The 25,533-nt window shown below is 48.9% G+C and overlaps 1 protein-coding gene across 1 annotated transcript in view; it reads left to right on the forward strand.

Annotated features, from left to right (window-relative positions):
* GFRA2 (GDNF family receptor alpha 2) overlaps window positions 1-25,533 on the forward strand; it is a 249,901-nt gene that overhangs the window by 208,456 nt on the left and 15,912 nt on the right. The window lies entirely within an intron of this gene.

Below are 25,533 nucleotides of genomic sequence, written 5' to 3' on the forward strand. Positions count from 1 at the left end.
TCCCCTGGGGGAAGCTTCCAACCTGGGATGATTTTGGTTCTGCTAAGAACCCAGACCTCAGCTTCTGACCTGGCTTTTGCTCCCGCCGCCCTCCTGTCAATGCAGCTAGGACCACTCAGCCAGGCTAAAGGCCCAGCAGAGACCCAAAGTGGTGGTGGGGAATCCAAGGAGGCTGGTTCAGAGGCTCAGAGAACTTGGCATCCAGGGGGCCATGCCCTGGCCCGGGGTGCCCCTAGTGTGTGAGCCTCACGGCTGGGCCCTTGCTTGTTCAGAGATTAGAGACAAAACTGTTACCTTAGTTCTCTGCACCCCAGGCCCTGTTTGGAGCACAGGTTTCCCAGGAAACCCAACCTTGCTCTTGCGAGGCCTTCTGAGGACTTGATCCCCAGGCTCTAGCTGGGCCTGGCTCTCTCCACCAGGCCTTCAAGAGGCCACGCAGCTCAAGGATCAGAAAGAGGATACGTTGAGGCAGACCTTGAATTGAGTTCCAAATGTGCTGCTCACTAACTGGGTGGCCATGTTCAATCTAAGCCTCAGTTTCTCATCTGTGTAAGGCGGCCAGCAGCCCTGCCTCCTAAGAGGTTGGGGTTGAATGGAATACCCTGCCAGGACAGTGCCTTGGAAACTGAAGGAGGCAGGCTGGCATGGGGTCCCTGGTGGGGCCCGAGGCCAGACCAGAGAGGCTTTGCTCCCAGGGATTCTTGGGAACTCACTGCAGAGTGGGAGCCCCAGACTTTCAACTCTAGCTTTTGGGAATGGGTTCAGAGTCAAAGCACCTTGATGCTTTGTGAGCAGAACCATCTGCCCTGTGATTTCCCTGTAGGAAAAAAGGGCTGTCAATGTGGAGGGAGTCTGAGGACAAATTCAAGTCCATATTCTATCCTCCAGAAGTCTGGGTATTCCTGGAGAGGGTGTGCAGGGACCTGGATTCTAACTCTGGCTCACCTAGCTAAGACACTGAGCTTCCCTGAGCTTCAGAAAGGTTGCTCTAGATTGGGGATCAGCAAACTTTTTCTATCAAGGGCCAAGTAATTAATGTAATAGGCTTCTTGGGCTATGCCATTTCTGTTGCAACTACCAACTCAGCCATTGTATTGTAGCTTGAAAACAGCCAGTAGCAATATGTAAGTGATGGAGCTGACTGTGCTCCAGTCAAACTGGATTCACTGAAACAGGTCCAGGCTGGAACTGACCCCTGGGTTGCTATTTGCCCACCGTGTTCTAGATGACCTCTGAGCCCAAGCTGTCAATCCCAGGCTGTCTGACCACAGGGCTTCAGTGGCAGGGAGTGAAGTGGATGATGGGGCTTTAATCACCCCCAGGTGGATGGAAGACAGGGCAGGTTGCCATTGTGATGGGGAGGTGGAGGCAGGTGAGCTGCAGAAGAGGATGCTTAGGGGAGAGGCCCTACCTCAGGCAGGGGCTATGAGGAATCATCCAGGTAGGCTGCAGGTCATACACCCGCAGGTGTGGTCTGGAGCGTGGCAGCTGCATGGACTATTCTGAGGTTGTGTCTTGTCTATGGGTTTGAACTTCAGCTGCTCTCAATTCATGCACCCAAGCATCCCACTGGACCCTGAGGAGGGGGCATCACCACTCCCTGGTTTGCAGGAAGGCATCTGAGGTGGAGCAGGACCTGGGGTCCAGAGCGAGGGAAGCTATTGCTCCATGGATGGGAGGGGAGAAGGTCACTCGAGAATGCAGAGAAGGCCCAGCAGGGCAGCAGGGCCCTGAGAGCCCCTGCATAGCGATCAGCAAGTCCCTTAACCCAGCTGGGCCCCACTTTCCTCATCTACAGATGGAAGGGTCAGAGGCACTGCTCTCTGAGGTTCCCGTCCACAACAGGATGCTGTGACTCTATGACTGCCAGCTATTTCTGAACTCACCAGCCTGGCACTGAATAACTTGGAAGGAGATGGAATTCATCTCTCTTTCAATAAGCACTGCCACTCTGCTTGGTTGCCCCAGTTTTTCACCAAGCATCTTATGCAGAACTGCAGACTGCTGCCTGGGGCTCATTCTAGGGATGGCTGATGGTAGTGCCCCTCAAGCTTTGCCTCATTCCCTCTTTTCAGATGACAGTCCACACCCATGGGGGAACACCCATGGAGCCGGCCCTGGCCTCCCTTCCTGGGGAGGGCACTCTTGAGTCACCACTTTGACCTGGGTCCTGCTGGGCTGTCAGAGGTGACAGAGCCTCCTCCACTGGGACCACCCACTGGGCGGAAGTGAGTAATCCTCATCTAACATCTCTGCAGGAGGAGTTTGCGGAGTCACCAGGGCTGGCATGATTCAAGTGCTGAAGCTCTTGCAGCCGGAAGACAGGCTTTCAGGAAAACCTCCCCCTTAATTTTTTTCCAAGCCTGCTTGGTGGGCTGACCTCTCTCCCCTCATCCCCTGCCCACCCATGCTCGGGAAGTTGACAATTTAAATAAAGGCCGTAGCTCTCACTCTCCTTCATTTCAAGCCAGAGTCCAGCCTTGTTGGCCAAACAAACCCTTGTAGGATGACACTGCTGGCCCAGTCCATCCTTCATTTTTATCCTCAGTGCAAGATGAAAGGCCTTTTATTTTCTGGGGCCCCAGAAACCTGAAATCACTCTTAATTCTCCCTGTGTTAGAAAGCTGGGTGAGCTCAAGGCCACAGTGACATGAAGGACAAAAAGGCCTGCCCCCCAAAAGTGTATTTGTAGCATTTCTACCTGGGGGGCTGCTGAAATCATGTTTTCTCCCAAAGCGCGGAGACCTGACTTTCTTGATGATTGGAAATGGTCCACAGATGCTGTCATCCCAGGGGACGGTGATGACCCCTCCAAAAGCCCCTCAAACTCATCCAAACCCATGTATCTCTCTGTCCAGCCCTAGGGTATCTGTGAAAAAGATAGGGCAGTCTGGGGGAGCAGACAGAGTTGTTGGGTCCCTCTCTGCTGCCGGGGAGGGTGGGACTGAGCTAGTGCTGTGGGCCTCATCACTCTTTGGCATCGGCTGGCTGGTGGGACTTCGTCCCCTCCACCCCATCATATGTCCCGAGTCTGTCTGGGGAAAGGGACCCCGCTCAGAGAGCAGGCTGGGCCTTCTTCTCCAGGCATCGGGGGCACAGCTCAGTCTGGTCCTGTCCTGGGCATCTCCATGTGGACTCCAGACTCTACATCTCAGAACAGTGGGAGGACTGCGAGTGTCCCCTCCCCCAGAACAAGTGTAACTGGTCATGTGACTGATTTCCAGTGGGAGATGGGTGTTCCCGGGGATCCCCTCGGGTTCAGTTCATCATTTGGAGGACCTCTAATTTCCAACCCTGGAGGCTGCTTCCCTGGAAAATCTGCTCCCCTTCTCTCTCCACCCTCTTTGTCAGGCCGGGGCTGTGGCCTTGAAACTCCTTTCCTTACTGTTGAGGCAACTCCTCTACCTTTGATAGGCAGGTGAGGAGTTTTGACCACCGATGTGAGCTCTGGGCTCTGGCTGTGTCCAAGGTTAGCTGATTCCCTGTGGCCATGTCCTGTTAGGAACTCCACTGGGCACATGCTTGGAATCATGATCATTCTCTCCCAGGAACTCTGCTTTTGTCCTCCTTCTTTTGAGCCTTCTGCCTGGCTGGCTTTCTCCAGTGTCACCTTCTGGTGAGGGTGTTTTTGTTTAGCATTTGCAGACCCTGGAGAAGTGATGCCTTCTCTCCCAGAGTCCTCTGCTTCAGGTCAGGCTGCTCTTCCTCTCAGTGGCCGGATGCAATTGAGCAGGATCGCAAGGGACCATATCCACGCAAGGTCCCTGAACTGGCCGCCCTGTTGTTATCATCACATCTGCATGGCTCAGATGGTGAAGTGTCTGCCTGCAATGTGGGAGATCTGGGTTTGATCTCCAGGTTGGGAAGATCCCCTGGAGAAGGAAATGGCAAACCACTCCATTACTTTTGCATGGGAAATCCCATGGATGGAGGAGCTGGTGAGCAACAGTCCATGGGGTCGCAAAGAGTCAGACATGACTGAACTACTTCACTTTCTTTTCACTGTCTGGTCCAGTCCCTGCTTAGGGTCCTCTCCCTTCCATGGGGAGTGGAGTTGAGAGCAGAAACTATGAGGTTGACGTCAGTATGTTCAGCAGCCTCCTCCGCTCCTGTGGTTTGTCTAGGTACTGCCATTCCCCTTCCCAGGTTTGGCCTCTTCAGATTTCATTATGCATTTTCTTACATCCCTCCATCAATCTGGGACCAAATTCCTCTCATTTGGATTAATTAGGGAGTTAGTGAAAGTCTTAGTCACTCAGTCGTGTCTGACTCTTTGCGACCTTATTGTCTGTCCATGGAATTCTCTAGGCAAGAATACCGGAGTGGGCAGCCATTCCCTTCTCCAGGGGATGTTCCTGATTCAGGGATGGACTTGGGATCTCCTGCACTGCAGGCAGATTTTTCACTGTCTGAATTGGGGAATTAAGGGAGACTCATCTAAATGAATAAAAAAATCTAAACTATAGAGTCCTGCTTAACAAATGTAGTATGATGTAGTGGAAACAGTGTCAGACTTTATTTTTCTGGGCTCCAAAATCACTGCAGATGGTGACTGCAGCCACGAAATTAAAAGACGCTTACTCCTTGGAAGGAAAGTTATGACCAACCTAGATAGCATATTCAAAAGCAGAGACATTACTTTGCCAACAAAGGCCTGTATAGTCAAGGCTATGGTTTTTCCTGTGGTCATGTATGGATGTGAGAGTTGGACTGTGAAGAAGGCTGAGCGCTGAAGAATGGATGCTTTTGAACTGTGGTGTTGGAGAAGACTCTTGAGAGTCCCTTGGACTACAAGGAGATCCAACCAGTCCATTCTAAAGGAGATCAGCCCTGGGATTTCTTTAGAAGGAATGATGCTAAAGCTGAAACTCCAGGACTTTGGCCACCTCATGCGAAGAGTTGACTCATTGGAAAAGACTCTGATGCTGGGAGGGATTGGGGGCAAGAGGAGAAGGGGATGACAGAGGATGAGATGGCTGGATGGCATCACTGACTCGATGGACATAAGTCTGAGTGAACTCCAGGAGTTGGTGATGGACAGGGAGGCCTGGCGTGCTGCGATTCATGGGGTCGCAAAGAGTCGGACACGACTAAGCGACTGATCTGATCTGATCTGATGATGTGTAAAGTAGGTGAGGCCCTTGTAATGGCCTGGGAGGCTGACAAGGTGTGTCCTGGCTGCCTTTCCCACCTCCCCTCCAATTGCTCTTCCCTGCCCACTCTGCTTCAGAGACTGGCCTCATGCTGTTCTTTGACCACACCTGGCTGGCTCCCACCTCAGGGTCCTTGCAAGGGTTGTTCTCTCTCCCCCATTTCCTTCCTTCAGGTCTCCACTCAGATGTCAGCAAATTGAAGAGAGCCTCCCCATCCAGGGTACCTTCCCTGCCCCCTACTTGAGGACTTCCCAACTTTTCCAAAGCACTTACCACCTTCAGACGGACTATACTACTGTTGTTGTTCGGTTGCTAAGTTGTGTCCAGTGCTTTGTGACCCCGTGACAGTAGCATGCCAGGCTTCCCTGTCCTTCCCTGTCTCCTGGAGTTAGCTCAGATTCATGACCATATCTAACCATCTCATCCTTTGTTGCCCCCTTTTCCTCCTGCCCTCAGTCTTTCCCAGCATCAGGGTCTTTTCAGGTGAGTAGGATCTTCACATCAGGTGGCCAAAGGATTGGAGCTTCAGCTTCAGCATCAGTCCTTCCAATGCATATTTAAGGTTGATTTTCTTTAGGATTGACTGGTTTCATCTCCTTTCTGTCCAAGGGATTCTCAACAGTCTTCTCCAGCACCACAATTTGAAAGCATTTATTAGGTGGTTACATACCCTAAGATCTCATTTAAGAGTTAATTTGCGGTCCGCACGGCTCCGAGTCTGTGCTCGAGTCCGTTCCCGCACCAATCGTGGGCTTCCTGGTCAGGTATATTTTCCAGGCCTGGGGTGGGTAAGGTTCTTGGGATGGGCAGCTATCTTGACGGTCGGCGACAGTGCCAGTTGACTCTAGAAAACTGAAGTTGCTGAGCCTGTAGCACTAGGGGCAGAAGGAAATTAGGGGAGGCGGTGAGAGGGAGCCACGTGTTGGGATTTCTGGTGCAGTGATCCGAGCCCCTGGGTCATACCCATGCTGTCACTGCTCCGCCGATCTTCTGAGGGTTAGGTTGGTGTCGCCGAAGCCGTCCTGTTTGGGTAAAAACTAAGCGCCTGTTTGTCAAGTGTTCAAGGAGGGGTAGCTGGGACCTATTTTTCCCCTACCCCTTGCATTCTTTCCTACCCACCTCCTGGGTTGGTTAATTTTCGGGATCAGAAAAGCAGATTCTCCTCTGGGAAGAGAGGTCCTGGAGTATGTAGTACGAACTGTGAGACTAGCTGCTCTGATAAGCGCTTTACGTGTATTATGTCATTTAATCCACACAGCAACACCTAAAAGGGTAGATACTCATTTTCATGCGGAGAAACATTACTCGTCTACATGTTCTCTTCAGCTTCTTTCTGACCACTTGCGTATGACATTCGGTTTCTATGCACGTAAAATTAAAATATGGTATTGCTTGTAAAAAAAAATAGTTAATTTGCTTATTAAACTCTCTTCTGGTGGGTCGAACAAAGAGAACTTTTGGCTTAGCCATCGAAGCCCTGTGGATCTCAGCCTGGTTGGAACTGATGATGGGGTTGAAGGGAACCCTGTGGGGGGAGAGCTTCTTGGAAGTGGATGGAGACTCGGACATCTGTTTAAAGAAGTTCAGCTGAGTTCCTTTGCGAGAAGCTTATCATCAAGCTGACTGTCATCTGGATTTTTTGCATCCTCTCTCTTTGAATAACCAAATGTCCTGGTTTACCCAGGTTCACATTCCTAGTTAAAAAAAAAATGACAATTCCAGTGCAAAAAAGCCAGACTTTCAGAAGTCTCTTTCTGAATTTGCACCAAGAGTGCATGCTTGCTCTTCACTGTAGCCGGATGTTTTGGTAAATAAGCTGGGAAGTTAGTAAGCAAAAAACTACCCCGTGCACGTGCTTGCCTGTACATGGAAGGGTTAAGGAGGAGCCTGGTTAGAGAGGGAGAGGAGGGGAACAGGGAGGTTATTTACTAAGTGGGAGCGACTAATAATATAAGGGGAAAACCCAGTCCTGTTCAGGTTTGTGATTGAGAAAGGCCATCAGCAGGTGGACAAGGAGCTTGTTGAAAATCACCAGACCATTAGAACTGAGATCAACAGCTGCCTCCGGTAATTGGGAGGAAATAGATACAATCTCAGGAGGATGATGAAATAGGAAGATTCCAAAGTGCTCTGATGGACAAACACAACTTGGTGAAAAGTTGCTTTTCACAAAGTAACTTGCTCACTCCATTTGGGTGAGTGGTCTTCATAGGATAATTGTCCTCTCAGCCATCAGTGATGGAGAGTGAGGAGTAGCGGTCGGAGGTTGGAGTCAGGGGTCAGAGGCCAAAGTTCTTCCATCTCCTTCTGGTCACATGTCACAAAGATGCTGACTTTTGAAGACACATGAGACAGACCAGGAATGGCCAAATTTAAGCTTTTATTATTTGCTAATAATAAGCTTTTAATATTTGCTAATTTGGCTCAGAGGTTAAAGCATCTGCCTGCAATGCGGGAGACCCGGGTTTGATCCCTGGATTGGGAAGATCCCCTGGAGAAGGAAATGGCAACCCACTCCAGTATTCTCGCCTGGAGAATTCCATGGAGGGAGGAGCCTGGTGGGCAACAGTCCATGGGGTCGCAAAGAGTCGGACATGACTGAGTGACTTCTGAGAGAGAGAGAGAGAGAATGATTTTATACTTAAAAGAATGCTTAGTGGAGTTCCATGGATCAGCTCTGCTGGTTTCAGGACTAAGGGATCACATAGTTTTCTTTTTCTGGTGCTCCTGTTCTGCAGTGAGGGGCCCCCAGGGTATGCATACATGAGTATATATATGTGTGTTCGTCTCTCAGTCATGTCCAGTTCTTTGCAGCCCTGCGAACTGTAGCCTGGGGTTCTCTGTCCATGGAATTTTCCAGGCAAGCATACTGGAGTGGTTAGCCATTCCTTTCTCCAGGGGATCTTCCTGACCCAGGGATTGAATCTGAGTCTCCTGCACTGCAGGCAGATTCTTTATTTTCTGAGTCACTAGGGAAGCCATATATATATATGTATATATACACACACACATACATATCCCTTATTATTTCCCTGTATATATATCCCTTATTATATCCATATATATATATATATATGCACACAGGTAGAAGTTACTTGTTGACATAACACAGATGTTGGGTCTAATTGTTTACTCTTACACAGTTCTTTGAACCCAAACCCTTAGTTTCTTCATGAGAAGCTGACTGACTAGCTAATCGAAGAAGAGGACGGAGAAACGACCAACCCGTATGAACACAGCCTCTTTGGCCTGGCCCTGCATCCGTGCAGCTTCTTGTGATCTCAAGTGACCGTAGGAACCATGATCAGTCCTGGCAGCTGTTGGAGGGAAGTTCATTCAGCTGGTGGGTCCTGCTGCCTGTCTGCCTACCCTCCTGCCAGGTGCCATTTCCCTCCATGGCTCCTGTGAAGGCATTCTTCCTGCGATAATTTGCAACTAGTGAAGAATTTCTTTAAGTCCCTCATTTGGCTTTTTAACATGTCATTAGCTGTTTGCATATGAACTCAGAGAGAAATTGGAGTCAGAGTGCATGGGAAGAGAGAAACATCTGCAGGGGAGGTGGGTGGAAGGGTTTCCTCCTCTCATTGCTCTTGGCTTCCCCACGATTGGTGGATTGTCTCTTGATAAAAGATGGATGGGATTTTTGGACATCATCTCCCTTTATATAGGGTCCTGGATGTTTTCTTTGAGGAATTTTATGTGTGGCCCTCTGGGCTACAAAAAGTGGCCATGTCTTTGAGACGGAGGGCAGGCAAAGGGCGGCAGTGTCCTAACAAGCACCTTACTACTGAGAAGTAGTGGTTAGTGGGGGCTCTTGGCTGGCAGCTCTGCCAGGATGGGCAAGGCTGGGAGAGAAAAGGTATAAGGGAGAAGGTTATCTGCTGGGGAGTCAGGCAAGCAAGACGGTGGTCCCCTCCTGGTCTGGGTCACTTGCATCTGTCAGCCCCAGTTTCTTCTTCCATCAGGTGAGTGCTTTGGACCAGGTGATCAGGCAATCTAGAATGAACAGTGGCTGAGAGCTGTGGGTGATCAACTCAAGAAAATGGCTGTCTTAAGCAGGGCCAGCTCAATTTGTAGGCCTTCAGCAGTGAACTCCAGCAGTGTGACTTTGTTAGTCACCCAGTCATGTCCGACTCTGCAACCCCATGGACTGTAGCCTGCCAGGCTCCTCCGTCTATAGAATTCTCCAGGCAAGAATGCTGGAGTGGGTAGCCATTCCCTTCTTCAGGGGATCTTCCCGACCCAGGGATTGAACCCGCATCTCTGGCATTGCAGGCAGCTTCTTTACCATCTGAGCCAACAGGAAAGCCACAATGTAACCTTGGGAAGACACTAACCTCTGTGTGACTCAACTCATCACCTATAAACGGGATTAAGTGACACTCACTTTGAAGAACTGACTTTCAAGTATTGGATGAAGCACCTAGTGCAGGGCCTGGTACATAACAGGCTCTCAAAAAAACAAAAACATGTTCCCTTCTCACTTCCTGTTTTCCTTACTGCCCACTCCTACACTCTTCTGCTCAATGGCTACACCAAGTTTGAGAACTGGAAAGCCACATAGGGCAACTGCATTAGTCAGATCTCCTGTTCCAGTGTATGCACTAGTGGGTGGTCCAGTGTCCTAGGCTGTCTTGGGGAATTACTACAAGCCACAGCCACTTGACGGAGGCTTGCACTGTCTGCACACCCATTCTGGAAGACACTGCCATTTATAGACCATGTCCCTAGAACGTGGATATAGATGACCTTAGACTTGAGCACAGGGAAGTGAAGCCTCCCTGATGTTAGACTTCTGTGGAATAGATCATAGTTCCCCTTTCTGCTTTGGTTGCCAGAAAACTCAATTAAATTTCATGCTTAGGAGTTACGATGTCTGAAATGTTTGGACTTGCCAACATCTCCAACACATCCTTCAAGGAAACCTCTGACTCCCCAAGTCTGGGAAAGAAGCTGACTCCCATGCTCCTGGTGTTCATGCTTTCCTTCCAGAGAACACTGTAAGGCTGACTGTCTCATTTCCTTTCTCTCAACACACACACACACACACACACACACACACACACAGAGTTTTCAGTTTCTTGAGGTCAGGGAGGGTCTCTTTCAGCTCAGTACATCCCACACAGGATCTGTACCTTATAAGATAGTCAATAAGTGCTTATTGAATGGATAGATGAATGAATGAATGAACAAATGATTAAACAGAACATTATAATTCAAATGTCAGGTATCATCACCTTTCCTTTCTACTCTCTGGGCTTTGATCTTTTACAATTATTACACACCTTTTATTATAAACACAACTTTAAAAGCTTCTTGGCATTATGTGGGGTGGGGAACATAAATCAATGAACATATAAATAACTATTCATTTCTCTTCCTCAAAGCCTTCTTTGCCAACTGGAGCCAGCAAGCACCTGGTTTTGTGCTCAGGACTATAGATTTTTGAGTGAAGCAGGACATGGGTTTTCTGGTCTGTCCTTTCATAGCTGTGTGAACTTGGGCAAGTAGCTTTGCCTCTAATCTTTCATTGTCTTATTCATATAAATGGAGGTCATAGAATTTCCCTTGTGAGGTCCTGGAAGATGCAAAAAGACCATGTAAGCAAAGTGTGTACAGAGTCCTTGACCCCACGGAAGCGCTCAGCAAACTTTTATAAGTGGAGTAGAGTCTCTGGTGCCATGAATGATGTGCTCCATATGTCCTGTGTTCTACCTTGACTTTTAGCCCCTCTTGGGTCATCTTGACTCCCTGACCTAGTGCTGGGTTCATTGGCTCTGCAAATCCTGGAATAAACTGACACCATTGGAAACTCCGAGAGATAGTGAAGGACAGGGAAGCCTGGTGTGCTGCAGTTCATGGGGTTGCAAAGAGTCAAGCACGACTTTGCGATTAAATGATAACAACAACCATTGGAAAAAGTGTCCAGACAAATATCAGTCTACTTCCATATGTCTTGTAGCACAGAGAACTGGGGGAGGCCTTTGAGGTGAGGCAATCTGGCCCTCATTTTATAGTGGAAGAAATTGGGGTCTAGGCAGGTGCTGGGTGGCGAGCCTCCTCACCTCAGGCAAGGATACCTTCCCAGTCATTATGTTGTTCTACCTGGCCGTAGGAGAGACCCTTGCAGGGAACAGACTGAGTCTGGCCCGGGGTTATGGGCCCTCCAAGCACGTGGCTTCGGGGCACCCTCCTGAAGCTACAGTAATTACCCGAGGTATAGGCGTGGAGTTCTGTGTTTCCAAAGTGCTATTTCACAGCCTGATCTCATTTCCTCCTCGCGGGACTGTGTGAAGCAGGCTGGCAGTGGTTTTCATCTGGATTCCCTGAGAGAAGCTTGAGGGCCAGAGGGGTTAAGTGATGGAGTGGGGCTCCCTCAGCCAGTGAGTAGTGGGGCTGGGAGAGGCCCTGTAGCCTGGGAGCCCCGTTCAGTGCTCTTTGCCCCGTGCCTGGAGGGAAGGCGCCAGAGGCTGTGTTGAGCAGCTGGCAGCGTGTCTGAAGTTTGCTCTAAAGAAGATCAGAAACTGAGTCCCAGCCAGTCCAGCCTGCGGAAGCTGACAGGGCCTGGCCTTTGGTGAGGCCACCTTCTTGTGGCTTATATAGGAGGATGGCATCAGGGGGAGACCTGGGGTCACTCTGAAGGCCTTGATTCTTCTCTGGGGCTGGGTTCAAAGTCAGAAGCTCAGACAGCCTGAATTGTGTGGCTGGGTGGAGGCAGGGGATGGTGTGTGGCGTGAAGGCTCTGAATTTTGCCCTGAAGGTGTATCATGTCTACACGAGCCTCCATTCAGGGCAGCCACTTGGACACACACATGGACTGACATTTACGAACTTTCCCAACTCAAAGAGCAATATCAAATTAGATTCACATTTAAGGGCCTTTAAGGCATAGCCTATTTATCTAGCAGCTTTTAATGAAGCCCTCACCGATTTATAATCTATGTGGGAACTAACTCCACATGGCTGGGAGTGGGTGTTAACTCTTAGCCGAAAGAAACATGTCTCTTGGACTCAGGCAGAGGAATCGACTAAGTCGAGGAGGCAGGTGGGTCTGCTTAGGGGAGCTGATCTGCCCACCACCCTCTCCTGTGCCTTGGTGACTCACTTCTTCTCTTGGTCCTCTGGAAATCCCTGAGGACCCAGAGCTTGACATGTAGGAGAAATATATTCTTTTAACATCATTTATCCAGAGTTGGCTGTGTGGTGACCATGGGGAGCCCAAGGAGGAGTTGCCTAAAAAGGTGCCCCGTGGGCCCTCCAGTAGCACAGGCATCCCCTTTCCATGTGCGAGTGCCTGGTGCCCGTAAACTCCTGCTGGCACCTGGCCTCTCCCCACGCCTTCCCAGGGAGGAAAAAAGACTCCACAGCCCTGGCCCTGGGTAGCTCCCTAGGCCTTGGCCTGGCTCCTTGAGTTTGGCAGGGTGTTCTCTGAAGGTTTTCAATGAAGTCTTTTCTGGGGAGGAAAATCCTTTATCCATACTTGGGCCAGGCAAGCAACTCTCTGTGTGATCTCCTTCTGGAGAATGACTTGGGCCTTAGGGGGTGTTTCTTTCGCTTCTGTTGGGGAGCATTTGTGTTAATGATTTGCCATCTCAGTTACATAACCAGGCCTTTGTCAGCGCTTTTCCAATGGGGCCGTATGTGAAGTTGGGATTTGCTGTTCAGCAAGCATTTCTGACGAAGGCTTGGAAAACCCACGGAGCTGCAATTGTGCTTCTGCCTTGCTGGGCCCTGCCTGTCACCGGGACGCTAACCCAGACTTCGGAGACTTTGTGGTAGTTCAGGAACTTTCTGTCACCACTCTGTCACTGCGGCAGCTGCTTCAAAGGACACTTAGTCTGGGAAACCCTGAGTCTGTCTGCGTTGGTGGGGCCCGGCTTACTAAGCTCTCACCTCAGCTAGAGAAGGAACATTTTTTAAAATTTATTTTTAATTGAAGGATAATCGCTTTACAATATTAAATTGGTTTCTGCTGTACAACAACATGAGTCAACCACAAGTAGACAAAAATCTCTCCCTTCTCGAGCCTCCCTCCCCCCTCCCCCGATCCCACCCCTTCAGGTCATCACAGAGCACCGAGCTGAGCTCCCTGTGCTACGCAGCAGCTTCCCGCTAGTTACCTGCTTCACACACCGCAGTGCACATGTGTCAGCGCTGCTCTATCAGTGTGCCCACCCTCTCCTTTCCCGGCCCTGTCCACGAGCCTGTTCTCTATGTCTGGGCCTCTATTTGAGCAGGAACATCTACTGGAATGGGTAGAAGGAGCTACAGAAAATGCAACTCTGAGCCCAGCCCTGGATCCTCCCTCTTTTTAATATTAAATTCAAGCTTCAAACCTCATCAATTTAAATCTCATTAATGGCAGTGGTAGTGGCCAGCATTAGTTCCGTGCCTTTCAGGCATTTTGCATGGGTTATCTTCCTTAATCCTAACAGCAATCCTATGATGTGTGTGTGTGTGTGTGTTATTCACTCAGTTGTGTCCAGTTCTTTGTGACCCCATGGACTGAACCCCTCAGGCTCCTCTGAGATGTTGCTCCATTTTATAGGCATGGAAACTGAGGCTGCTGCTACTGCTGCTGCTGCTGCTAAGTCACTTCAGTCGTGTCTGACTCTGTGCGACCCCATAGACGGCAGCCCACCAGGCTCCCCCGTCCCTGGGATTCTCCAGGCTAAGAGAGGCTGGGATTTGAATCCCAGGCCTCCTGCTTATCGCTTTGTTCAGTTCAGTTCAGTTGTTCATTCGTGTCCAACACTTTGTGAGCCCATGGACTGCAGCATGCCAGGCTTCCCTGTCCATCACAACTCCCAGAGCCTACTCAAACTCATGTCCATTGACTCAGTGATGCCATCCAACCATCTCATCCTCTATCGTTCCCTTCTCCTCCCGCCTTCAATCTTTCCCAGCATCAGGGTCTTTTCCAATGAGTCAGTTCTTCACATTAGGTGGCCAAAGTATTGGAGTTTCAGCTTCAGCATCAGTCCTTCCAAAGAATATTCAGGACTGATTTCCTTTAGGATGGACTGGTTGGATCTCCTTGCAGTCCAAGGGACTCTCAAGAGTCTTCTCCAACACCACAGTTCAAAAGCATCAATTCTTCAGCTCTCAGCTTTCTTTATAGTCCAACTCTCACATCCATACACGACTACTGGAAAAATCATAACTTTGACTAGACGGACCTTTGTTAGCAGAGTAATGTCATTGCTTTTTAATATGCTGTCTAGATTGGTCATAACTTTTCTTTCAAGGAGCAAATGTCTTTTAATTTCATGGCTGCCTTCGCCATTTGAAGTGATTTTGGATTTTCTATGTGTCCAGCAATGAAATGTGGACTTCCCTGGTGGCTCAGTTGGTAAAGAATCTGCCTGCAATGCAGGAGACCTGGGTTCGATCCATGGGTCAGGAAGATACCCTAGAGAAGGAAATGGCAACCCATTTCTACCAGTGTGCTTGCCTGGGAGATGCCATAGACAGAAGAGCCTGGCGGGCTACAGTCCATGGGATCACAAAGAGTCAGACACGACTGGGTGACTAAACTACCACCAGCATGAGCACTGAAATGCAAAGGAAGTCCTTGCTCTGGAGCAACTCAGGGTCTAATGGGGGGGACTTCTTGGAAGCATATCATTGGGCATAGTAAGTGAAGGATGTAGCAGGTAGAGGTGCACTCCCAGGAGGGTGGCTGAACATCAGTGACTGTTGGTGTACAGCAAAGGGTCAGGGTGGCTTCATGGAGGCAGTGGGATATTTGCGTTAAATGTGAAAGAATGGACAAGAGATGACAGGTAGCCAAGGGGAAAGGGATAACTCAGGAGAAAAAAACAGCATGTGCAAAGGCACAGAGAGAAGAGAGTCATTGCTGCCTCTGAACATCTTGAGCTGTTTGGTGGCTGGAATATGACCTGCCCAACTCCAGCAGGAGCTTCATATGTCTGCAGGAGGCTCAGATGAATGGGGGGATGGGCCAACATGAAAGACATGAAAGGGACATTTCATGGATCTCAATGTCTTGCTGAGGCCCATCTCTACTGTTTGTTAAAACCCTTCTCTCTAAATTTGAAAACTTAAAACCCATTTTGCACACCCTCTTTGGTGTCAGTGTCCTAGGACCCCAGTCCTCATGTTAAACCGTTGCAAACTGCTGAACCCAACCACATGCTCCAGGGCATCTGGGGATCTGTCCCTCCTTGTAAGCCCCCTCCCCAGTCTCAGTAGGTAGGAAGCACCCACTACACTTGAAACTTTTCTTCCTGTGTTTTTACTCCCCACAGTGACACTCTTTTTATTTTAGCAGTTCTGTTTATTTTAATTAAAAAAATTTTTTTTTGGCTACTCCACATAGCATGCGGGATCCTCTTTCCCGAACGAGGACTCCAACCCACACTAGAAGGGTGGAGTCTTAACTGCTAGACCACCAGGGATGTCCCTGACACCGGACAATTATAATCCTTAATTCTACGTGCAGGAGATGATTGAAATTAGATCACATGTTTGGTGTGTCCTGATAGAATTCTTCAATGTCTCTTATAAAATCTCAGGTAACAGGAGTGAAGTAGGAACAATGGGGGCTTCCTTGGTGGCGCTAGTGGTAAAGAACTTGCTGCCAATGCAGGAGACATGAGACGCCAGTTCGATCTGTGGTTCGGGAAGTTCCCCAGGAGAAGGGCATGGCAACCCACTCCAGTATTCCTGCCTAGAGAATCCCATGGACAAAGGAGCCTAGTGGGCTAGAGTCCAGAGGGTTGCAAAAAGTCAGACATCACTGAAGCTATGAAGCACGCAGGAGCAATGGGAGTGAACTCTGGCTCCAAACACTATCACCCCAGGAATGCCTGGGGGAACGTGATAAAATCAGACTTAACCCTCACCACACTTATCGCCCATCACACAACCCACAGTTAGAACTCATTCTCTCTCCCCATCCCAGATCCCCTCCATGTTCTTGGATGGGGAGATTTGATATGAAAAGATCAATAGTTTCTAGATTCATTTATACACTTAATACAATCCCAATACTATGCCAACAAATTTTGTTTCCCCTGGAACTAAACAAGGTATTACGTTTATATAGAAAAATAAATAAGTAAAACACTCAAGAAGTAACTTAAAAAAAAAAAGAGCATTAAGAGGAGACCAGTCCTATCAGACAATCTGAAACTACTTTCAGCTTCAGTAATTAAATCTGTGTAGCATCGGAAGGGGTAAGTGGACCAATGAACAGAACAGTCCCGAGATAGCCCAGGCTGCACATAAGACATTAGTAAATGATACAGGTGGCATCTCAAGTCAAGATGATAGAGATGAATTTTAAATAAAGGATACTGGGACAACAGACTAGCCATTTTTGGGAAAAAACAGATTTGGCTCTGTACTTCACACCATGCATTGGGAAAATCTCCAAGTGGAGCAGATTTAAATGTTAAACGCAGACATAAAAATGCTTTCAGGAAACATGGGATCACCTTGGAGAGGATGGCTTTTTCTAACTATGATTCAAAGTCTCAAAGCCAAAGAAAAAATGGCTATATTTGACTATATAAAAATAAAAAATGTATGCATGCCCCAAACACCAGAAGCAGAGTCAAAAGGCAAAAGACAAACTGAGAGAAAAGTGTTTGCAACACATATCACAAAGAGCTCACCCCTCCAAGATAAATACAATGAGAAATCAGGAAGATCCACAAGCCAATAGAGGCTCGCACATTGAGTTCACAAAAAAGAAATGCAAATGGTCCCTTAATCTTTGAATTGATGGACAACCTGTTCATAGGGAGAGAGGTGAAAATTAAAACTACACTGAGAGATACCACTTCTCATCTCTCAGATTTGGCAAAAATCCAAGATCTTTATTTATTCCTTTTAATTGGATGATAATTGCTTTAAAATGTGTCAGTTTCTGCTGTTCGATGAAATAAATCAGCTATAGGTATACATATATCCCCTCCCTCTTGGCCCTCCCTCCCTGCCCCTATGCCGCCCATCTAGGTCATCACAGAGCACCAAGCTGAGCTCCCCGCTCTGTACAGCAGCTCCCCACTAGCTGTTTATTTTATACATGGGGGTATATATATGTTAATGCTACTGTCCCTATTCATCCACCCTCATCTTCCCCTGCTGTGTCCGCAGGACTGTGCTCTATGTCTGCATCTCTATTTCTGCCCTGCAAATAGGTCATCAATACCAAAAAATTAGAGATCTTGACAAAACACAGTGTTGGCAAAGTTGTGGGGGAAGTACTTGATCACTGCCATTGCCAGCAGAGTATAACCTGAAATATTTCTGTGCAAGGAACACTGGGAATGTCTACCAACATCACAGCGATCCCACTCCTGGAAATCTCTCCTACAGATATACCTGCGCAAGTATGGAATCACCTATGTACAAAATCACTCACTACAGCATTTGTCTATGAGAGCAGTCTTTTCCACAAGGGACTGGATGAATTCAATATGGTACATCCACCTAGTGGAAAGCTGTGCGGTGGTTAAAAAGAAAGAGGACAATCTCCATGTATGGACATGTAGAGATCTCCAGGATATGTTCTGTGACCAAAACTAGGTACTGACCATGTAAATAGTATTATGTCTGTGTGAAAGAATGGGAGGAAAGAAGAAAAATATATATTCATTTGTACTTTTTCTTTGCATAAAAAACATTGGAAAGATAAACAAGAAAGGAATCAAATGGTTCTCTGTGGTGGAAAATAGGGGCGATATGGAGCCAGGCTTTTCTTTATTTAGCTTGGGTTTTTGATGAATATAGGCTTCCCTGGTGGCTCAGATGGTAACGAGTCTGCCTGCAATGTGGGAGACCTGGGTTTGATCCCTGGATTGAGAAGATCCCCTGAAGAAGGGAACGGCTACCCACTCCAGTATTCTGGCCTGGGAAATTTCAGGGACTGTATAGTCCATGGGGTTGCAAAGATTCGGGCACGACTGAGTGAATTTCACTTTCACTTTGATAAATACATTTACCTGACTTGTCCTGGAAGCCTGAGTGTCCTGATCCTGCATGATCATAAGAACCATATGGATTATTTGTTAAAATTAATCCAGATCCTAGGTCCCTGTCTATGGTGGGCCCTGGGAACATGTGGTTCCCCACCAATCTTGCGTTATCCTTTGAGGGGAGATTTGGGAAAGTGCTGAGTCTCATCCTTGGCCACAGGGAGCCAATCAGATGAAACTGTCCCCATGAAGGTCCTGACTGTGGTGCCATCGTTCTCAAATTTGAAAACCGAAGTCCAAATCTGATTAGTGGGAACATCTCCCTCCTTCCCCTGGGGATCCTGCCCTGTTCCCCCCAAGGCTGGTCCTTGCATGCTACAGAGGATCATGGGACACTTGGATGCCCAGGTCCAGCAATCAAAAGCATGTTGTTGTATTTTCTCTTCCACAGTTTACATTATGAAAATGACAGACATTTCTTATTGTTTTTAAAATAGGAAAATTGGGGACTTCCTTGACCATCCAATGGTTAAGACTCCATGCTTCCAGGCGGGTTTGATCCCTGGTTGGGGAACTAAGATGCCATGTGCTGTACAGGAGTGTGAGTAAAAAAATAAAAATTAAAAAAAGAATTTAAAGTATGAAATTATTATGCTCTAGGCTTCCAAGGTGGTGCAGTGGTAAAGAATCCTCCTGCCAATGCAGGAGACATGGGTTTGATCCCTGGATCAGGAAGATCCCCTGGAAGAGGAAATGGCAACTCACTCCAGTATTCTTGCCTGGGAAATCCCATGGACAGAGGAGCCTGGCGGGCTACAGTCCATGGGGTTGCAAACAGTCAGACACGAATTAGCAACTGAGCACAGACACACGCTCATGCACAATTATGTATACCCGGGATATACATTTTCAAAATACACCCCACTCTGCCCAGTGCTCCATGGAATTCTTGGAGCTCCAGTGGATTCTCTGATCCACTCATCCAGAGAGGTCCCTTCTGTACCCACTAAACCTTATTCAAGATAAATTGATAGAAATGCTTTAAAAAAATCCCTCTGGTCTTTTCTCTCCCTCCACTTTTGCAGAGGAGACAATGCGGGGGAACCCTCGTTCTGTGAGTGACCCTGGGGAGATTTCTCAGCTCCATGCCGACTTCACTTCCTCTCTCCTTCTGGGCTCTTCTCCCCGCCCCATAGGCTGTGTGTCGCATATGTGGGTCATCTTGGCTGCCTCACCTCCTTGCTGACTCTGGATCTAAGCACACAAGCCCTTTTCTTTATGGAGGCTGATTGCTAATCTTCATGGGGGAGCAGAAAGCAGGGGCCTCAATAATGACCATGCAGAAGCTAGAAAGTTTGGGGAAATGGGAACATGGTCTTCGTCCTCAGGTGACAGTTTTGAGGCTCTGAGATGCTCTCTGGAAGTTGGAGAGGTGTGTGTGGAGAACCTGTGCCCAGTGTGGGCCCCTTAAGTCCCCCGGCCCACTGACGATGCTGCCGGGAGGCCCCAGGAGGGTTCTGGCTGAGTAGCCTTTCTGCTGAGCTCTCTAAGGTCCCACAGCCAAAAGGGCAAGATGTTGAGAGCCGGACTCTGATCCACGCTGGCCAGTTGTCCACAGGGATAGTCATGGTCCTCTGAAGCCTGGCCCTTTATCCCACCCTCTTCTGGCCACTGTTTTCCAGCTTGGATTTTTGGCATCAGACGGAAAAAATCTGTTTCCTCCCTGGAGTCCCCAAAGACTAATGAAAGTGTGTCTTGGAAAAAAGTGAAGTTTTTGATATGCTGCTGACAGCAAGGAATTGTGCGCCAGAGATTAGACTGGGCTCGTGGTGGGTACCAGGTGGGAGGTGCTGGCAGGAGCAGCGGTCCCCCCACCCTTCTCCCCAGCACCCCTGGATCTGCCTGTGCCTCTTACACCCGCTTGGCTGCACATCTTTTCTGTGTAGGAGGGAAATGACTGTGAGATGGGGGACCTTCTCTGTGAGCCTCAGTTTCCACCCCAGTGAAATGAGGTGGGGTGAGGGGGGCTGCCCCAGGTCATCCCCAGAGCACTTCCCAGCTGGGACTCAAATTCCTACCTGGCACCTGTCTTGTGCTGGCACCTCTTTGCAGGGAATTTGGGGTGAAGGGAAGCCCCTTTTGAGAGGCAGCATTTCTTGGCCCCTTGCCCTGGAGGAGAGAGTAGCCTTTGCAGGACTTGGTGGTGCCAGGAGGTTTAGTTCACACCCCCAGTGCACAGATGGGCACCAGGCAGGCTAAGAGGATGCTCCGTTGTCCCCAGGTGGACAGAGGAACATGTGCGGGGAGACCTGCCCCCATCACAGCCGTGGGTCCCTTCTCACTGAGACTGTGTACCCTCAGGTCAGATGGAGAATAAACAATCACATCTGGAAACAGACTTCTCTCCTCCCCTGTTTTTCTTTAAATTAGGAAAGGAGTTCAGGCCCCATTTTCTGACATCCCTTCACTGTCTCTTGGCCTGTTTTCCCACACCTGGAGCCAAAGCACTAGAAGAGGGATCCAGGCTGATGAGCCCAGCAGTGGCTCTCCAGGGGCCCCACAGTGGAGAGGGTTCACCATGTCCATATCTTTTCCTTTCCCTTGTTCAGCTTCCCCAACTCCTGGGGAGCAGGGAGGGAGGTCTGGAGAGCCTCCACAGAGAGGGGAGCTGTTTGGAAAGTTCTATTTTCTGGGGCTTTCAGGGTTCTGAGAACGCAAATGGACTGGCACGTATGAGAGCTGTTTGGAGGGAATGGCTCACAGGGAGGATCTCGTGGCAGTCAAAGAAGGATGCTTTTGGACGGTTCCTGCTTTCCTTGGATTCCCTCTCCCAAGCTCTTAGGGTCTCCTTTCTCTCTTTGACCCTCTCTTGACCTCTCATACCTTTTAACACAAGCTCCGATTTCCTGAGTACTGCCCCACCCCCACCCCCGAAGCCTTCCTCTCAAATGTCATGGGCTCATTTATTCTCTCCAAGTATGTTGACTGAGTGCCTCTGTGTGCCAGGGGGACATGAGTGGGAAAGTGCAGGTGGCCTTACTTTTGAGGAGCTGATGGTCAAGTGGAGAAAAAGATTATTACCATAAAAAAAGAATAAAATAATGCCATTCACAGCAACATGAGTGAACCTGGAGAATATCCTAAGTGAACGAAGTCAGACAGAGAAAGACAGATATCGTATCATATCACTTACATGTGGGATCTAAAAGAATGATACAAATGAACTCATGTACAAAACAAAAATAGAACCACAGACATAGAAAGCAAACTTATGGTTACCAAAGGGGAAAGTGGGGAAGGGATAAATTAGGAGTTTGGGATTAACAGACACACACAAGGACCTACTGTGTAGCACAGGAACTATAGTCAATCTCCTATTATAACTTACAGTGGAAAAAATCTGAAAAAGCATACATATATTCTCTCTGTCTATCATCTATTTATATGAATCACTTTGCTGTACACCAGAAACTAACACAACATTGTAAACAAACTATACTTCGATAGAAAGATCATTAATAAAGTGATGAATGCCACAGGCTCTGTATGCAGTCTACGTGTGTGTGTGTTTGTGTGTGTGTATGTGTGTGTTAGTCACTCAGCCACGTCCAACTCTTTGAGACCCCATGGACTGCAGTTCATTAGGCTCCTCTGTCCATGGAATTATCCAGGCAAGAATACTGGAGTGGGTAACCATTCTCTTCTCTAGGAAATCTTGCCGACTCAGGAATCGATCCCAGGTCTCCCGCATTGCAGGCAAATTCTTTACCATCTGAGCCACCAGGGCAGCCCAGTGGCCTACAGCAAAGGTTATATATTCTCTCCTTTACTACCAAGCTCATTTTCCCATGGTGTCCTGATGTTGAGAAGAGAACAACCCAATGGATTCGTTCTCTCCAGGATTACTTCCACTCTACATGAACAAACTTGTGAACCTAACCAGAGAACTGTGTGTCCTGGAGGGAAGGACCCTTTCTTGTGGCCCCTAACTGCTCCAGTTTCTTTTTCTTCTCCAAATCATCAATCTGCACCTTACTTCTGCAAAACAGACAAAAATCTCACACAGACGATCAACATATGGTGTGTGTGCGTGCATGCTCTTGAATACTATTTTTGGAAGGAGGCCGTCCCTGGGAGTGCAGAAGCCTGGATTTAGATTGCTATTAATTAGCTTTGTGACCTGGGCTGATTCATCACGCATCTCTGGACCTCGCTTTCTTTGTAAGAGAAGATGGTACTATGTGCCCTGTCTACTTCTCGGAAACGCTGCTGGGAAAGGATTAGAGAGTGTCTGTGTGGGTGTTGTACTGACGTTTGACAAGGCATTCTCTGAATAGTGGAGGTCATGCTTGGACATCCTGATATGCTCTGTAACACACGTCTCCAGCCATCTGGCAGGTTGGAACCAAGAATGGGCTGGGGCTATTTCTGCCCACATCCTCTCACATCTCCCTCTGTGAGTCTGTTCCTGGCTCCAGGGAGATTTACTTCCAACTGGAAGTAAAGGGTCCAACTGGACCATTTACACTGGTCCCTGAGGAGGATACCCTAGGGTCCGGAAGCTGCCCAAGCACTGCCACCACCCCCTGTTTCTGTCTGTAACCAGGGATACAGGAGTGTAAGTTTCAGGTCCGGTCTCCCCATCAAGACAATTTAGGTGTGCCACTGAACCTGGAAGTATCTGCTGAGGTTACCTTCCTGGGATTTGGTGTGAAGCCCCACTGGTACTTGTTCCTTCTTCTCAGGAAGTCACCCATGTGAATCTTGCCTCTGAACATTAGGATCTGTTTCTGGAGAGCTGGAACTCAAGGTGGGGTGGGGAAACCTTTTGGAGATAATGAGCTACTACGTTTTAGCAATGGCTTCTCAGGTGGCTCAGGGATAAACAACCCGCCTGCAAATGCAGGAGATGCAGGAGACACAGGTTCAATCCTGGGTCGGGAAGATCCCCTGGAGAAGGAAATGGCTACCCACTCCAGTACTCTTGCCTGGAGAATCCCATGGACAGAGGAGCCTGGCAGGCTACAGCCCATGGGGTTGAAGAGTTGGACACGACTGAGCAACTGAGCACACACACACGTTTAGCAAAGAAAGGAAGAGTGAAGAGGCAGGAGAAGTAGTTGAACGGTTATTAAGCACCTACTGTATGCCAGGCACTGGGCCAAATGGCTCATATTTTTCACTTAATCCTCAAAAAAGTCCATGTGATTGTTAGACATTTCATTCTATCATTGAGGAAACTGAAGCTCAGAGGGTTTAGCCAATCCAACTAATGAAGTTAGCTGGAGATAGTTTGAGCCAGGAACAGACTCACAGAGGGAGATCTGAGAGGATGTGGGCAGAGAGAGGCCCAGCCCCTTCTTGGTTCCAACCTGCTGGATGGCTGGAGGTGGGTGTTAGCATATCAGGCTGTCCAAGCATGACCCCCAGTATTCAGAGACTTTGAACTCTGGCCCCACACCCTCTCTTCTTCTTTCTATTACCTCCCTGGTATGCTGTGGTTTGAGATGCCTGGGGTTGGCTTTGGAGGGCACCCATGAATAAAGCATCTCCTTGGGATAACCCAGGCCCTATAGTCACACCCCTGAATATGGCACAGCCTTGGGAGCCTTTAGTTTCTCCTCTGAAGAGGTGTGTGTGTGTGTTTGTGTGTGTGTGTGTAGTGGGGTTGGGGCTGGGGAAGAAGGTGTCCTTTTACCCTCATAGAGGTTTAGTTAGCAGCTGTTTTTCAAGGGCTTTGAAGGACAAAAGCTGTGGAAAGAAGCTGATTTCTAATCTTATCTGTCATAACGCACTCAAAACACCAATCACATGCCTTTCGTCTTCCCGTCTTCACTGTTAATGGCCACGTCTTTCTCTCTCTCTCGGCCACAGACTCTCTGCTGCATCTCCTGCCAGCTGGAGGGACTGGAGGGGGCCCACTGGCCCCTTCTTTTCTCCCTCCCTGATCAGGAGAAAGGAGGTATGACTGTTCTCCTGGGGGCATGGGACAGATGATAAGCGGAAAGCTATAGACCTTGAGCCACTATCGCTTTTTGCTTTCTGGCCTTCTGTTTTTCTATCTGTAAAATGGGCATGATCACACCTGCCTGGCCTTCTTCATGGAGTTGGTAGAGGAAAGAAGGAGCGAACAGGCCCAGAAACATGAGCTGGGAGACAGCCCCATAGGCACGGCAGATATGCCCTCTTCTCCCATTTCCCTTTGCCACCAGGGAGTGGTGGGGGCCTGAGGAGTGAAGTCCCTGCTCCTGGGTGGATCCTCCACCCTGCAGGGCACCCCAACTGCTGTGCTATCTGGCCCACAGCTTAAGTGGCCCCTGCACACCCCTCTCTGCCTAGCCTTGTAAATTGCCTGCGCTGAATTCTGCACACACCTCAGTGGAAGGGGAATTATTTGCCAGATATACGGTGTCTGTGAGAAGGGCCTCTTATGAGTCAGTGTTCAAATATGTTACCAGCTCAATAAACAGAGGTTTGTTGTAAATTAAGAAAAGGAAGCGAGGTGCCTGCAACAGCCCTTGTTCATCTACTGTTTTCTATTAGCGACGCTTTCCCCTTAAGTAGCACATAATTCCCGGTAGCTGCTGGGCTGGCAGCTTGGAAGGGGGGATGTAATTACACTGCAGTTGTTAGGTAGTTAGAGCTACACCATAAGGTCCATAGAGAGACAGGGACAGCCCTGGGGCGGGGGGAAGGGGTTGGCTGGGCTCCCCAACAGGATCAGATAAGATCACAGTTGCCTGATAATCTCAGGGTGACGGGAGGAGCAGCCTGGGCACGGCAGAGGGCAGATCTAGAAAACAAGGCTCTGACCCTCATCACAGGAAGAGGTGGATGGTGAGTTCATGGCACCCGTGGGAACCCTGCACCAGCTAAGTGGCAGGCTGGTGGCAGGTTGGTAAGGTGTGGCTGTTGCTGGTAGACAAAGCAGGTTGGCAGTGGGGCTGCCAAGACACAGGGCCCAGCTAGGATGAATGAGGCTTGGTGGGAGTGGGAAGGGGTCTAAGGTGAGGAATGCTGTAGGGGTGGGGGAAACTTGTGTCTAGAACCCCAGTGAAAATCCAGCCAGGCTGTGCTTGCCTGGAAGGGAGCTGGTTGGCTGGTAAGCCTCACCCTAGGAAGCATTCTCTGGCATGTTCCCCTCCACAACTCTTTTCTGGAAGTGAGAATACACTAGAGTAAATGAAGGAGGCTACTGGCAGCCAGAGGCCAATCTCCACCCTCCACTGTAACCTGCTTACCACGCTGCAGCTGGCTGGTTGGCAAGTGCTGGAGGCCACCATGCACCCTGGGACCATGGAGCTGGCTGTAAACACATGCTAGCTGAGGGGTCGGGGGTCTTGGCCTGGAGGAACAAGAGGAGGGGCTTTTAGGTTCTACTCCAGCCCTCCAAGGAGAGTAGTGCCTTGGTCAGTTAGTGACACAGACATTTG

The sequence above is a fragment of the Bos mutus genome, chromosome 8 (assembly GCF_027580195.1).
Source record: "Bos mutus isolate GX-2022 chromosome 8, NWIPB_WYAK_1.1, whole genome shotgun sequence".
Classification (NCBI taxonomy): domain Eukaryota; kingdom Metazoa; phylum Chordata; class Mammalia; order Artiodactyla; family Bovidae; genus Bos; species Bos mutus.